The following is a 14,703-nucleotide window of genomic DNA, read 5'->3' as shown; positions in this document are numbered from 1 at the left end:
TCACCTTTGAAAGTTGTAACTCTTAAAAGATAAAAATAGCAAACTGTATTTTATCATGTTCCTCCAAGAATATGTATCTTTTAGAACTATAGAATTTGTGGTTTGTATGTAGTTTACTGCCCCTCTCAGAGAGCTCAGCAAGCTACCGAGAGTATCTCGCCCGCACGGCAGAGCCTGGCAGGCTACCCGTGGTGTATTCCATATGCCAAAAACAATAACAAGTCTCACAATAGAGATGTTACTGGTGCTCAGCTCGAGCAAATCTATGAGCAACAGGATGACAGTGATACAGTGATACAGTGATGTAGTTTACCTAATATTCTGATACATGCATTTGTATTTTTAATGACTCAATACTGATGTGTATCATTTGTATGATACACATGTGTATTCAGGTTGATTTATGTTTGAGACCTTAAGGTCCAAATATTCATCAAAGAGGAGGCAGAGGAGAGTATCTTTTTTTTCAGTTGACACTAGTATAGATACATAGGATTGCAGAATTAGACTGAAATCAAATGTTACCATAATAAAAAATATCTGCCATATAACAAAACCTACATATTGCTTTTATCTGTTATTACATTTAAATGAATATATTTGCATCATTCTTCATAGATATATCTGCCTATAAAATTATTTTATATCATGTTGAGAAAAGTATAATAAAATAGTATAGTGTTAAAATGTCTAGTAAGCCCAATGTCTAATATTGAAGAGAAGTATAATAGTTTGAAATTATGATAATAATTGGGGTACCGTAGCAGAATGAACTGGATATTAAAAGTGCAAATTAAAATGAGAAAGAAAGGCTGGGCGTGTTCCTTTCAAGAGAATTTTATAGGTATATATGATTTATTTGCCAATATAAACTTGACTACATGGGTTGTTATAGCTTCATTTCTCATATGAGTAAAATACAATTTTTCTCTCACATGATATTTTGAATTAGTTATAATAGTAGAGGACTTTAAGAATTTCAAGACAAAAGTGTGAAAGGTTTTTTTAGTATCAAAAAATCAATATGCTACAATTTTTAATTTGTCTCCCTCATTAAAAGCATATTTTTTGTAAACATCATCTAGTTGTTCATTCAAGAAGTGAGAAATTGAAAAATTAACAGTTGGCATATTCTTATCTTTTCTAATTATTTGGCATATACTATATCTCCATTCAACATGTGCAAACTATTCTAAAATAGCTATAGGGAAGACTTCAATATTAAGAATATTTCTTATCTTTTCTAATTATTTGATATATATTATATCTCCATTCAACATATGCAAACTATTCTAAAATAGCTATAGGGAAGACTTCCTTATTAAGAATATCTCAATGGTTGAAGTGTAGGTATTTTTTATGTACTTAGTGGCTATGTAAAATTCGATAGCATTCATTTTAATCCTTTGCTTTCTTAGTTTGAAGCTCAATGAACATTGGATAAATGAATGTTGAATATTAATGCGTTCTGTTTGCCCATCTCATGAAGCAGATAAAAGACATATGTACCTTAATAAAGGCAGGAATGTAAGCACTAAATGTGGTGATATGAAGATGCTTAAATGCAGCTCACTCATCTCAAGTGACTCAAGGTCAGAAGCAGTCAATCAATAGCCAAAATCTTAAGCCTGGTTAAGAAATCCAAGTTAATTTGTAGATTTAAATAATTAGCAGCCCTACCCAAATAATGAATGGAGCTATTTGTAGTATAAATAGCTACTAGTAATTAGTGTTGTAAAACATATTATCTTACACAACCCTCCTGCTTATCCTGGATGCCTGGAACTGTCCAGATTCATCGGGAACATTAGAGTCAAGAATGATGTATTTCCAGAGGGATTTTTTTTCTCTCGTCTCTCATCACTGTTGCTGTAAGGTCTGAACACATCAAAAAATTATTGAACTAAAAATGTAAAAACTTGGGTTTTTTTTTAGATTTTTTTAAAATCATGTATTCAGAGTTAGCTTAAGAGCTCAATAAACGGCAAGGGAGTGGAGAAAGGCATGTCTTAACCTAATATAATAGTACAATTTCAGCAATTATCACTCTTAAAATTCAAATTTATATCTCAAAGTAGCAATTAATAGTCTTTTTAATATGCTATTGTAATTGTAACTGTGTCCTAACTGGTTGGAGGTATTTTTTTGTTCTTCTGTGGTCTTCTGCTATATGTCACTGTGTACCTATAGAGAGTAAGACTTCATATCAGCAAGTGACCCCTTTGTTGGTATCTCCCCTGCCAACAAAGTAGTTGTAATAATTGCAGCAATACTGTCTCAATATCTTATTTACATAAAAATAACTAAGTATCTTATTAGAAAATGGGTATATATGTATCCTATCTGTAAATGATTCCTGATTTATCTTACATTTTAGCACTTGTCTTTATGCTTCATGATTGTTAAGGTGAATAAAATTCTGAAATGCCTGATATTTTTAAACTGACTTATCTATTAAAAGCAGAACTGATTGAAACTGGTTCAGTGGAATGTTATTTTTCAAATAGTTCTATGAGAATTTTTTTTAGAGAAGACTCATCTTATAGCATCTGTTTTGAGTTTTTTAATTAAGGTCCTGTGGTTATTGATGAAATTTAGAGGTACACATTTTGTTTGTAAATGTGCATGTAATAGAGATTTTACAATGGATGCAATTCCTAATTCTCATGCATCTGGTTATTTAAGGTTTTCTTCTCAGAAACTTGAAGCCTCAGCATATTTTTCAAGCAGTCGGGTAATCCATGGTACATACTTTCTCATAGTCAGGTACTTGACCCTTAAATTTGTGGGGTTTTTCCACGTTGTTTGCAGTTGAGATGTATCAAAAGGTTCAAACCTAAATTATAAAAGCAGGTGGTAAGAATCAATCAAAACCTCGAAATTTTTTCCCTAAACTTTAATTTAAGAGGGTTATTGGAATATCTGTGGACTTTATTAAAGAGGAAACTCAGATTTTAAAAAGGTGTGCATATGCACCATTGACTGGTTTGTTTTTATTATTATTGAATCATCCTAAGATATAGTTACAAATTTGTTCATGGTTGGGTTTCAGTCATGCAGTTATACAGTTACAACACCCAGCCTTCAGCAGTGCATATTTCCCACTTTCCCAAGCTACCAATGTTCAAAATTTGCCCCCTACCAGCCCCTGCAGCCTGCCACTAAGACTCAAGACAGACACTTTTCTCCTCCCTCTGTCCACTTTCCCCCCTCCTTTTCTCCACCCTCACCCCCTGTGTGTGCTCTATCTCCTGTGTGGCATGCAATATTCATGCTGAAAAGTTATCATGTATATCCCTTAACCTCTTTTCCATTTACTGACTTTTAACTCAGTAAAAGATGTTATTTTGTAACAAGCTCTTTTACATATTATCCTACGCTTACCTATGGTAGCATTTTATTATTAATTTACCAAAGAAGGAGCACAGCTGAATGTAAAGAGCATTCATACTTTTTAAAAAGGAGCTGCACTCAAAACAAAATAACAGCCTTTTGTTATGACAAATAAACATGGGCTATGTGGCCCCATAGCAAAAGACTAAGGAATAAAACTGGAGTGACTTGCAGTATTTCCATCATTCAGAATGAAATGATACTGGGCCTGTCTTCTTAGGCATGTCATGCAGAAGTTTTTCTTGCAGAAATGAATTTCAGGAAAAGATAGAGTGAAGAAAAGAAAATTTATTTTGAAAGTAGGAGAGAGAGAGAGAAGAGGAGCAGGATGACTAGGGGAGAGGGAGAAGGAAGAAAGAGGAGGAGAGGGAGAAGAGGGAGGAAGAGGAAGAGGAGGGGAGGAGGAGGAAGAAGAAAAAATACTCCAAAGAACGATAAAAGTATCAATTTAATTCCATATCCCAAATTGACATGCGGATGACTCCCAGAAATGATAGAAACCCTATAAGAGTCAAGGAAAAGAAGGCTATACGTCCAGGTTAGACAGATGTGGGCGACTCTCATACAAGGTGGAAAATACCTGCCATATGTTTCTTCAAAGTTGGTCTTCTAGGGATTTTTTTTTCCAGGCTGTCCTCCTTGGAGTCCGTTGCTCGGGTATTATCCAGGAGAGATAATTGAATTCTTATTAGATGGGTCATGGATGAATCCAGACTGGGTTCAAGTTGATCCTAACTTCATAAAATTTTGCTGTGATTCATTACACACACACACACACACACACACACACACACACACACACACACACTGAGTTCTAGTTGACAGATTTTCAGTACTCCCTGCAAATTTTATCCACCTTATTCTTAGTAAGGGCTGGAGCGATAGCACAGCAGGTAGGGTGTTTGCCTTGCACGTGGCTGACCCTCTGGGAGAGCCTGGCAAGCTACCGACAGTATCTCGCCCGCACAGCAGAGCCTGGCAAGCTACCCGTGTCATATTCGACATGCCAAAAACAGTAACAAGTCTCACAATGGAGACGTTACTGGTGCCCGATCGAGCAAATCGATGAACAATGGGATGACAGTGATACAGTGATTCTTAGTAAATCTCAATTCAATCACTTCAGTTTAGGCAGAACCCGGAACTCTCTTTGAGTGCCCCATCCCTGCAAACTTCAGGCAATAAGTACGAGTTGAAATAAGAATCTGTTTCACCCCTGTGGGGTTCTCCATCCAATGTGGCCTATTTCCACTGTCACCATTATTTCATATATTTTTCTCAATTATGTGAATGAGGTAAGAGAGTACATTTAGTACCTGTTATTTCTTTACCTCCCAATGCAGAAATATAATGTGCCCTTTTCATCCCCTGAAATTCTGGTTCAACTATAACATCCCTAAGAAAGTTGGTGAATCCCTTTTCTCTCCAAGAGAACTGAAGTGACTTTATCTACAGGTTTTCAATTTCATCCCTTCTTCTGGCGTTATGGCACACATCTGTTGTATTCTATATTACATTCCTAGGTTTAAAAATTACCTTTCAATAAACTCTATGCTTCATGAAAGTGAATCTATGGCATTTCCTTTTTATTTGAAATTCCCAGTGCACAAAGCAAAATATGTGACACATCGATGATATTTAGTAAAGGTCAATTCAATAAATGAGTACGTGCCTCAAAGCCATTTATAATATAGTTAAATTAATTTTTTAGACTCTAGGCCCAAATTTATCATTTCAGGTAAATGAAATGATTTGCCTGCATTTGCATTTGCTCTTCTTACCCCCTGTAGTTCTTTCTGCAGTTTTGCCAGTGACAGGAATGAGAGAATAATAAGCAGGTTCATTAAATTTGCAGATCATCTAAAAATCCAAGGGAATCATAATCTTAAAATATAATATTAGAGCTAATTGTATTATTGGTAAGTAGGATGGATGATCATAAATAAAGTAAAATTAAATGAAATCACTAGGTATTAAATTTTGGAAAAAAATACTTAAGCGATGTGTTATGATAGAAATGTTCAGAACCAAGTAAGACTGTAAGAGCCATAGTGAATCACAAGTTGAAAATATGTCAGAAATGAAATTTTAATTTGTATAAGATGCTATGGAAGAATGGCAAAGATAATTATCCTTTTATAGTCATAATTACAAAACATTTAAAAATTATGTGGCTTTTAGGTCTATTTTTATTTTAATAGCATTAGCAAATAAAGGGTTTTAAGAGAATTATTAAGATGTTACTAATGGATACCAAGAATAAATTGTATTTTCTTCTTTTTTGTTCATGTAAGAACAAGTTGCACATACAGATATTTAGCATGTTGTAACAAAGAAAATAATGGGGGGAAAGCTACTTCCTTGAATTAAAACAAAAGCATTAGGAGTCAGTAAATGCAAAACATAGCAAACCTATTAACATTTACTAGATTTTCAAAGACAATCTTATTGTCTACTTTTGAAACATACAAAGGATTGCCTGGCATTCATAATGCTTTTTTGAATTTTCAGTGTCTCATGAATATATAATCTTAAATTTTATAGCTGTTTTTTAAAATATTGTTTCCATTTTTCAGTTAATAAAATTGAGCGCTTCCATAGAACTGAATCGTTTTGCAAGTCAGGTGGCTGAATCACAGTTTAGACTAGAAAAATGTAGAGGTCTCTGTAACCTGTGTGATAATAGTCTCAGCATATGAATATAGGCAGGAATGTTCTGAACCACCAAATGCTATAAGGTGGAAAGCAATAAAATTGTCTATAGTTAAATTTGAGAACTCTTGGGATAAGACTACCAATTCCCATTAATTCCTTCCAATGTTAAAAAAAATACTACTAATTAATTTTTGCCTTCTGCCCTAGGTATAAAAAAGAGAAACACCTTTATCCTTAGTTTTATATCATTAGCTCCTCAGTCAGTAAGGTGGTCACTAATATCATTAGCTGCTAACACTGCTCTTTCCTTACTATTTGATAGTTTATCATTTATATCATCATGCTACTTCCATTCATCTATTTATTTTTCTCTTGCTTTGTATGCCTCATTCAGAAAAGTTAATGATAGGGCATCTTGAAATAAGTGTTGCAGATTTTTACAAGAAAGAGTAAAACTGGTGCTGAGTTGAAAGAATTATTCTTTGCATGTAGAAGACTCTTCTCTTCTATCCAAACAAAAGGCATAGGGCAATGAATGAGTACAGAGAGGGGGTTTCTGAATGATCTGCTTCCTCCATGAATTTCCTCTCAGCTGTCCCCTGCAAGTTTTGAACATAAGACCTGAGACTATAAATGTGATGAAGTAACTAAGATTTTTAATTCAATTACTTTTTTTACCCATATAAGCATTTATATTTTAAAGGTTTTTTAAGATTTTTAAATTTATTATTATTATTATTATTATTTTCCTCATACCTGGTGATGCTCAGGGGTTACTCCTGGCTCTGCACTCAGGAATTAGTCCTGGCATCGTTCAGGGGACAACATGGGATACCAGGGATTGAACCAAGGTCTGCCACATGCAAGGCAAACGCCCTACCTGCTTTACTATCGCTCTGTAAATTTTATTAAATTACACAACCCTATGAGTATTGTAGCCGTGTATACATAAATTATTTTGGGCACTGGTTTATTTTTTTTACCAGTTTAAAAATTTTTATTAAAGCATCATGATTTACAAAGTTATTCATAGCTGAGTTTTAGACAATATTTCGGCACTGATCCCACCACCAGTGTCAACCTCCCTTCACCAGTGTTTCTGGGTTCCCTCCCATGAGGCCATCCCTCCCTAGCCTGCCCTCTTGACAGGCGCCTTTCTGAGGTCAGTTGTTCAAGTAGTGGTTTCCTGATTTCAGTGATGTTGACTCTGTGGTTTGGATACTTGGCTCTGTCATTCCTTACCATCACATTTGTACCTAAATCCCCTGACCTGGCCCCTGTTGCTTCTAATCTTTGTCTTCTCCTTCCCCCCTCCACTCTTTCCTTCTCTTCCTTACACTTTGTGGCTAAGGTAGCTCTGGACCTCTCCCCTTTATTTTTTTGACTTTTTAATTTTTTTTTAATTTTTTAATAGAGAATCACTGTGATGTACAGTTACAAACTTATGAACTTTTGCATTTGCATTTCACTCTTACAGTGATCGTTTACTCATTGGGCACTGGTTTTTAAAAGTGGTAGTACCTGCAACCAGTTTTAGAGTTTGGGGATTTTGCTAATGCTGTTTTTTATAAGGAAAAATTCATCTCTAAAACTGTTTTATTTAATTAAAGCACCATGAGTTACAAAGTTATTCATAGTTGAGATTTAGATATCCGATGTTCCAGCACTGATCTCACCACTAGTGTCAGTTTTCCTCCACCGGTGTTCCCAGGTTCCCTCCCCTCTCCCCCCACCCTCCGTCCTGGTCTCCCATCTTGACAGGCACCTTTTCAAGGTCAGTTGTTAAAGTTTGGGTCTCATGATTTCAGTGTTGTTGACTCCATGGTTTGTATATTTTGTTCTGTCATTCCTAACACCACCTGTGTGCCTGAGTCCCCTTGACCTCTGGCCCCCTTTGCTTCTCAGCTGTCTCTTTCCCTCCCCTCCACTCTCTTTCCTTCATTCCCCTTGACTCTGTGACCAAAGGTGATATTAGGCATCCCCCCCCTTAAAACCATTGCATTCCTTCATGCCAGTTATTACAAATACCACATATAAGAGCTATCATCCTGTGTGTATCATTCTTTTACTGACTTTTCTTCATTTAATATCATATCTTCCAATTTCATCCTTGTTGCAACAGATTGCAACAAATTGCATCATTCTTGACAGCTGTGTAATATTCTGATGTATAAACATCTTCACAATTCACTTATCTGTCACTGGACATCTAGGTTGAATTCCATATCTTAGCTATTGTACTGAGTGCTGCAATGAGTAATGGTGTACATATGCCCTTTTGAATGAATGTCTTTTTCTGTCCTGGGATAGATACCCAAAAGTGGAATTGCTAGCTTATATCACAGCTCAATTTTGAGTTTACTGAGGACCCTCCATGCTGTTTTCCAAAATAGTGCCCATGGGAGACTTCCCACTTCTCTAAATTCTTTAGTACATTCAGTATGTTTGATAAATTTGTTACATTAATTCAGTAGAATTAATTTTAGCAAAAAGAAACTATTCTCTTAATCAAAGTTGATCCACCTGCTTATCAAAATTTATCTCTTGACAGAATCTTAGTAGGTAAAGACATATTTCACATAGTACAATGCAGGAGTCTTGTTCGCTGAGCCTGAAATTTGATACATAAATAAACAATCTGATTGTGTAAAGGAATTCAGTCATACAGCTGATTGGCTATCACTAAGCTAGAATTATACAACTGGAAGGTCTTCTCTGCTATTTTTTCATGTTCTATGAGTCAGAATAATGCAGAATAAGCTGAAGCCCTTCTATCGTCATACATCTTAGAATTTAAAAGAATCTAAGAATCACACTTTATGTTCGTGTTTTAGAGATGAGGAATCTTTTTAGCCACGGGGATCCCCAGGCTATGTTTTAAAATATACCAATGGTACTTCAGTGCTCTGCCCAGATTTCTCCAGGTAAATGGTCATCATTCACCAACCAGCAAACCTTTCAGCAGGTTTCTTTCTATCCTCAGAATCTGGGAATCTGTATTTGCCCCCCATCCTGTTACTCTTCCTTGCCTCCTTGGAAACAGGGAGTCCTTTGACCGCTCATTAGCCCCCGGTCTAGATGCCTATTTAAATCCTTATCACTATGGCAATAAGCCCTCTCCAGGGTCAGGTCAGGTTAATGCTGTATTATTTTCTAGTTATGACGTTTGTAATAGTAGTTGTTTATAGCAACAGGCAATAGGAACCTATACAGACTTTATTTTGACAGCCTGTGATATTTGACAGAATAAACTGAAACTGCAGTTTTAGGATAAAGGACCAGTAGCTGAATCTCTTACTGGTATCAGATTGATTGATCATAAAAATTGAAGCCTGGTTCTTTCCTTACACAAAAAGTGGCTTTGCAGGGCAAGATCCCAACTTCTGACTTTCATCTACTTTATTTGGCATAATAATGTCTGAAACATGTTAGAAAGGTCCCCGAGTGGTCAATATCTTCAACATGCTTTTATTTGTTATTGTCAGATGAAGGGGGTTGGGGGGAGTCAAACCAGAAGTGAAAAAAACAATAAAATGGATGATTATTATCTGTAAAATCATGCTAGAAATGACAGATATAAGAAATTGCATGTATAAATAACAAATTTTCTAATCATCATCAAATATAGATTTCTGTAAATGATGATAATGGATCATAAGAAAAATAAAATTAGAGAAAACAAGAAAATAATCGAAGCATGTATCACAGTATATGGTCATATCAAGATTTATTTAAATGTAAGATGAATAGTATAGATCTCTGTAACATAAACTACTGTAACTATAAATAAAAAGTTTAAAATACTGTCCTAATCTTTAATTTTAGGATGTAGTAAGCTCTTACTGTTATTTTGTCCATTATTGACATTTGTTATGCATTCACGTGGAGCTATAACAAATCTATAAAATACCCAGTTATTAAGAGAATTCATTAAGATAGAAGAAAATGTATGTATCTATAGTAGCATCAATACCACTAACGCTTTGCCAGGTGATGGGTAGTGCTTTCTGCATAAGCAAAGCAGGCAAGTTTCCAGCTATTACACTATTTTGAGAATGGACAAGTTTCCTTGGGGCCAGAACAATCATACAAATAGTACAGTATGTAGGGTGTTTGCCTTGCATGTGACAACATGGGTTCATTACCTGCATATCATATGGTCCCCAAAGTACTATGAGGAGTAGAGTAAAGTTTACTCCTGAGTAAACCCTGAGCATCACCACCACTGCCCCCCAATAAAACAACAGAAAAAAAGAATTTACAAACTCCCACATTTCAGAACAAAAACTTCAGAATACTTAAATATATAAAACAGATATTATTTGTAGTGAAAATTTAAACACATCATTTCTAAGACTTAAAAATCCTAAGGAGGGGCTAGAGCGATAGCACAGCGGGTAGGGTGTTTACCTTGCACACGGCCAACCCGAGTTCAATTCCCAGCATCCCACATGGGTCTCCGGAGCGCCACCTGGAGTGATTCCTGAGCGCAGAGCCAGGAGTAACCCCTGTGCATCGCCAGGTGTGACCCAAAAAGCAAAAAAAAAAAAAAAAAAAAAAGATAATAATCCTAATAACATATTTTACTTTTTAAATTATCCGTGCACATACAATTCAAATACTACAGAACATAGATTAATGTACAAAATCTGATAATGTGGATAGAAAGAATTTCTGCTTGGTAATTACCTATCTTTTTAATTTAGTTCCACCTCTGCCCCCAACTAACTAGCTTTTATATATTTTCTCTTTGATTATGTATAGCATGCCAAATGTGCTATATATGCTCTAAAGAGAAGGCGAATGTGCTTTAAGGGGGAAAAATGAATTCATGCCTAAGATACGTGCCTAAGATAAACTAAATTTGAATTGTTGGTTAAATATCAAGGATTTTTTTGCTAGAATAAAGTGCATGGGCCTCAGGAATCAAGCTTTCGGGCATGAGACTTAACTGCCAATACTATGTTCTCCATTTCTTCTTCAATTAGAGAAATAACAAAAGAAAGACATCTCAGAATTAGGTAAAGTAGCATAATATGTCTCTATAATTGTAAGTTCTATATTTAAAATAATTTATTTGAAGAAGTAAAAGGGAAGTTTAGGATTGTGACATTCCTCCTTTCATTGCAGAATTATCTTCACAAAGATCATTTTATTTATAGACACATAATGAAAACAAAATTACATTTATGATAATTCCTCATGATCTACATATACTTTACTCATATTTTATTCACATATACTATATATTCAAATATATAGGGTATATCTATGACCACTCAAATTAGTTTGTTGGTAGTTTTTAATGTAATTGAAGTTTTCTACAATGACAGAATTCTTTTTTAAGTGGGGAGGGAGGCTTGGGTCCACACCTACCAATGTTCAGGTCTTAATCCTGGTACTGTGCTCAACTATAACTCGTAACTATGCTCAAGTAATCATATCTGATGCCACGGATTGAACATGAGTTGGCTGTGTGCTTTACCTATTTCTTCAATCCCAGTGATGGAGAATTTTTTCATAACCCTAAATATGCTTCTGCTAATGTGCATTGCTGCTTCAGAAAAGTTAAATTGAGCATACCCATTTTTAAAATATATTTAGCAAGCAATAGAATGCTTTTCCCATAAAGCATTATCTCATGATTATATTACTGTGGAAATATTATACTGCCTCAAGATGATTATTTTAAGATAATGCTTTTTTTTGCGGAAAACGCTGAAATAAAGATTTGACAGTATGTGTAAGTAAAATTATATAACCTCTATTGTATCTAATATATGCCAGGTTTACTGGGATAGAGAAGAGAATAGAGTGAACAAGGAATACAAAAATGAATAAAATTCAGAACTCTTGCCTCAAGGAGAGCTCAACTTGGTGAAAATAAATGTGTAAAATCTTAACTGCAGGATGGTAGTAAATAATTCCTAAATGCAGGTCCAAAATAATCATTCTGTATGAAATGGAAAATGTTTTTTTTATATTTTTTTAATTTTTTTTTTAGTGAGTCACAGTGAGGGTACAGTTACAGATTCACACCTTTTCGTGCTTGTTTTTCCCTCATGCAATGCGCAGATAGTGCAAACCCCAAGATCTTTGCTTAAAAATGTTTTTCATAATATTATTAACCTATTCAAAACATTCAACGTTATATAAACACTATGTTCTAACGTGGTTCATAACATTTGCTGTCAGCTTCATTGCTATGGCTCTTTCTAGGTGTTCAGAGCCCATCCCTCCACCAGTGTCCATTCTCCACCACCAATGAACCCAGTATCCCTCCCATCCCCCCATCCTATTCCCCCCACCCCGCTCCACCTCTGTGGCAGGGCATTCCAATTTGTTCTCTCTCTCTCTCCTTTTGGGTGTTGTGGTTTGCAACAGGGGTATTGAGTGACCATCGTGTTCAGTCCCTAGTCCATTTTCAGCACGCATCTCCCTTCCTGCGAGGGATCTCCAGTCACATTTTACTTGGTGTTCCCTTCTCTATCTGGGATGACTTTCCACCAACATGAAAACATGTTGTTAAAATAAATCAGAGAAAGGTAAATGCCATAATATCTCACTTATATATGAAATACAGCAAAACAAAAAATAACTCACAAATACAAAGATTGATATGTATCAGAAGTTGCTGATGAGCAAACCGAGCGAAGGGAATAAAAGTTACAAACTTACAGTTATAAAATGAATAATAGAGCACACAGCATGGTGATGGTTAGTAGTTTTGTATATTATAAAGTTGACAAGGGACTTTTTCTTGTGAAAAAAGCTATCATCACAAGAAAAACATGGTAACTAAGTATACTGATATATATGTAGTTTTATTATGCTGATCATTTCATACTGTATATAAATATCAAATCGTGTTATTGGCTCTTTATAACTAATATAGTATTATATAATATTATATTATAATACTATATTATTAATATAGTATTATATGCAAATTATATCTCAATTTTTACAATTTAGGTTTAGACATTCCCTAATTCTCCACATCACTGATAATTAAGATGCTAGCATATTGAATGCTTTATGATTTTTATATATTCACAGGAAATTAAATAAAATTGTAAAATGAATTTAATCTTTGGGGAAGAATAGAAATAGAGGAAGATTTGACTCTAAAATTTTGTCAATAATTTAGAAGTCTTTTTTTTTTCCTTCATCTGACGATTTTCTTATTGAAATCCTTAGACCCTGTGTGGATTTCTGGAGAGGTGTGAAGATCTGAGAACACTTTCCAGATTTAACCTTTTCCAGTACTGTAAGTCTTTTTTGTGTTACTTATCTATGGGGATTGGGGATGGGGAAGTTAAATTTCAGAATATGACCTGCACCATTTTGTGAATTTGTGATTTGAAATTTTTTTCTTTAATTCTGTTGGTTTATGGAGGAAATGTAAGAACTTTCAATCCTTTCTAAGATCTAGAAAATAAGTAATAAAGGGCAGCTGTGGGTCAATCCTGTGTCCTGTGACACCCTCGACCTGCCTCTAAGATCTTTGGTCAGGACAAAGTGTGTTTTCCCCTAAGTGATCTCAAAGATCTCAGGTAGGAGCATCTATATTGTACGTACGTCATGCAGAACTAAAGCTGTCAGTGTCCCAATGACTGGATTGCACAGATAGTGCAAACCCTAAGATATTTGCTTAAAAATGTTTTTCATAATGTTATTAACCCAGTCAAAACATTCAAAGTTATATAAACACCATGTTCTAAAATGGTTCGTAACATTTGCTGTCAGCTTCATTGCTATGGCTCTTTCTAGGTGTTTAGTAATTCCGTAACTTTTTCTCAGGGTTTATAATCACGGGAGGGTAGTCCACTAATCCTTTGGACTCCTACATGTACAGCAAGTGCTTGAGACCTTTGAGCCATCTCCCTGACATTTGCTTTCTATTCGTTAATTTCTATCTATTATAGGGTCTCCTCTCTTCTTACAAATTTCAAAGCAAATAAACCACAAATACATTCTCTTTTTAAAATGATATTTTCATTTTAGAGCACTGATTAGTACAACGGTTCTATATTAAAATGTCCTGAATATCTCATATTAGAGAAATCTTAAAGAACTTGGAGAATACTGCTGACCTATGTTATTTCCAGATTTGTTAGGTGTTATTTCAGTCATGTGCTATTGCTCTCAAATTCAATAGGAATAAATTTTCAGAGGCCCGGGTGTGAGTGGGATCCAAGATCATTAGATCCACTTTAAACAGTGTCCACATTTATGTATTTATGAGTCTTAAGGTTTTGGTAGTCTTGGCTTAATCAGTAATTTCTGTGCCCTGAAAACTATATTCCTTTGTTAAAACTAGTTATGAAATGAAAGGTAATTTTAGTGAAGTGAAAAATGTTTAACCTGTGATGTGAGTATACACACAGGAAATATGCAGCTTCCTATGAAAATGTGATTCTGAAGAAAGCTAAGGGCCTGGGTAAACATTTTTATGATTATAGGTTTTAAGGATGTTTGCCTTAGAAGTCTCATCAGCTAATATGAAATGGGAGGGAAAGGATTGCAACCTCGGTGACCAAGACTCAAAATGGACATGAAAGTGGGAAGAGAGCAGGGCAATGAACACTACACAGGAAAATATTAGATTAAACTACCTAACATTGTGATATAATGAATCACAGAACTTTATCC

General features: G+C 35.0%; 1 protein-coding gene across 4 annotated transcripts in view; it reads left to right on the top strand.

Moving 5' to 3' along the window:
* Positions 1-14,703, top strand: part of CHRM3 (cholinergic receptor muscarinic 3) — a 523,603-nt gene that overhangs the window by 369,647 nt on the left and 139,253 nt on the right. For all 4 annotated transcript variants that reach the window (XM_055146875.1, XM_055146878.1, XM_055146876.1 and 1 more), the window contains one exon: positions 13,249-13,318. The gene's annotated coding sequence lies outside the window, so the exon portion shown is untranslated. The remainder of the gene's footprint in view (positions 1-13,248; positions 13,319-14,703) is intronic.

This window comes from Sorex araneus, chromosome 9, assembly GCF_027595985.1.
Source record: "Sorex araneus isolate mSorAra2 chromosome 9, mSorAra2.pri, whole genome shotgun sequence".
Lineage (NCBI taxonomy): Eukaryota > Metazoa > Chordata > Mammalia > Eulipotyphla > Soricidae > Sorex > Sorex araneus.
Note: the sequence above shows the minus strand (reverse complement) of the source record. Positions and strands in the feature narration are given on the sequence as shown.